The sequence below is a fragment of the Nansenia antarctica genome (genome assembly GCF_963989245.1).
Source record: "Nansenia antarctica genome assembly, chromosome: 12".
Lineage (NCBI taxonomy): Eukaryota > Metazoa > Chordata > Actinopteri > Argentiniformes > Microstomatidae > Nansenia > Nansenia antarctica.
Genome location: NC_137682.1, coordinates 18879698 through 18882197, shown reverse-complemented (window position 1 = coordinate 18882197; position 2500 = coordinate 18879698). Strand labels below are relative to the sequence as shown.

Sequence of the window (2500 nt, the reverse complement as noted above, 5' to 3'; positions counted from 1 at the left end):
AGATGGACAGATAGTGTTTGGAAAAAACTAACAGGTACACAAGACATTGTGGGAGTAGAACATTAAAGAAAGAATGTAAGTATTATTCGAGCCCTTGAACTTCAAATGTCCCTTCAAATGTCCCGACTCCCCGTTTTGCCCCCACCTCACCTGTTTTTCTATTTCTGAGTGATTTCTCAGAGCGTTTCAGTCATTTCAGTTTCTGTCATACAGACGACAGTAAAGTAGTCATCTTTCAGTAACTGCCTGTCGTGTGATGGACCAAGTCATTTTGATGTATTAAACTTCTTTTTCAAAGTTTGACAAACTATATATCTCGAGGATAGCGTCCCCATGAGCATTTTTAGAAAAAACGACATTTTATTAACATCGGTTCTTGGTTGTGACATTGTATATCGGTCGTGACGATAAATAGTATGGTGCAGCAACGTCTAAATTCATTCAAGATTGTATAAACGTAACTAAAAGGATGTTGATTCACTGTCTTTTGCCAACCATAGAGAGACAATGGAATGAACTAAAAATAAACTGTGGGGCAACGTTAAAACCAAGCGTTGCCCAGTAGAATGTGATAACACGATCATACCGTGTTGGTTTGTGGTTATTGGATGGTCATCATCAAATGTTGCTACATTATTTATCATGGGTTGAACATGAATGTTTTCTTCACATTGGCAGTTGATGGTCAGCATCAGACCATCTCACAGTTGAAACTAATTGTTTTAAAAAATGTTGCCTATTTAGGTATTATAAGTTAAAAGATGTCAGTTTTAATAGAACTTGAATGCCTTACTTAACATTGACTTTATCTATAATGGGTTGAATCCCTAACCCTGATCTACGTATATGAGTACTTTCTCCATCCATTAGGATTGAATAAACATTGGTCTTTATTTTATTTTTTATTTTTTTCTGAGTGGGGTAGTCCCACTCCTATTTTTCTTTTCATTGATAGAGATAGTAGAGATTTTGACAGGAAGGATGGGTGAGAGAGAGAGAGAGAGGAGGGATGACATGCAGGATATGTCCGAGGCCGGAATCGAACCGGGAACCCTGCGGTTACATGGTCGACGCTTAACCCGCTACGCCACCTAAGCGCCCCAAACATTGGTCTTTATGACACCACTTGGGATTCAACCCCACAACCTTATGGTTTGTATTACATTGTTCTGTCCACAATGCCACTAGTCCACTCTGCTGCAACACAAGAGTAATCATGATGGGGTTCAGAGTGTGTCTATAAATCAGAAACGTGGGGTAATACTTTCCTTGAGGTTGTATAGACATTCTGTAACAGAGAACAGTTGGACATGTTGAAGGATAAAAAGGTTTTCTTGAGCAGATTAAAAGATCTTTCTTTTCCCGAAATAGTTAATTTCCGCTATATTAGCGACTTAGCACATTAGCCACATTACTTGCACCACCACACACGTCTTGAATATCAAATCAAAATGTGTCAACACCACGCTGAACGAAAACCTCCTAAAATAGCTTTATTGACTCAAATAAATCTCCAATACAAAGTTGCTAAAAATGTCTGTCCCCCAGACAGCTTTGTTGTCATGGTATTCTATGATTATGATGCGATCAATTTACTCAGCGTATTAGTGAAATACACTAACAGTAGTTGAATAAATGTTCACAGTAGCTTCCTCAACACTGCAGCGCAGGACACTGTGAAGAATGGCAGTGAAGACTTTGTGCAGCAGTGGTACTCCAAGTAACCTTAAAGGTTTTATAAAAGAGCCTCCCCAGTAGGGTTTAAGACATTGAGGGATTGTCATAAAGTCAAAGTGACTTTTGGACAGAATGTCTCTTTTTCATCTCACTCCTTTTCATGGCCCATTTTCAAGCATTTCATTCCACAGCAAGGCAACAAATGAATGTTCTGGGAGAAGAGGGCTTCCAACAATAACGTGCGAACATCAGGAGGATTGGGGGACACATACAGATAGACAGTATCAGAAGTCTAATCAAAAGAGCAGACACCAGTTGACAGAAGCCATTACCTGCAGCTTCTATCAAGGCCGGAACACACACCGTCCCATCTCTCCATGTGTCAAAACCCACCACGTATAAAGAGCACAAAAGCAGCTTATTTCTATTTGGTCAAATGCATCATTATAATAATAGGTTCTCCACACTAGTGCCGTAATTCCAGCAGCCCACTGTGTTTGCAACTACATCAAACTAGAATTATCATTCAAACCAGCTTACATAAGCATGAAGTCGGGATAAAAACAGACAGCTCTTTGAAATTGTTTAAAAGGGATGAGGCAGACAAAAAAAAAAGTCATAAGAAAGTCAGAAGAACTTGGAAAGAAAAAAGAAAGAAAAAATTGGATAGTTCTTAGAGGCCGCAGTGGTCAGCGTAAATAGGAGGTTGCGTAACAAACAAAAAAACGACTTTCAATCTATCTCAAGGAGCGCATTATTTTATGTGTGAAGGGGCCAATGTGAAGGTCAACACTGAGTTGCTATGGAGAAATAGAGTAGAAAC

At 39.2% G+C, this 2500-nt stretch overlaps 1 protein-coding gene across 1 annotated transcript in view; it reads right to left on the bottom strand.

The window, feature by feature from the left end:
- The window catches only part of dok6 (docking protein 6), a gene marked incomplete at both ends in the record, with an annotated part of 43028 nt that overhangs the window by 9112 nt on the left and 31416 nt on the right, over positions 1 to 2500 (bottom strand). The gene's annotated exons all lie outside the window — the stretch shown is intronic.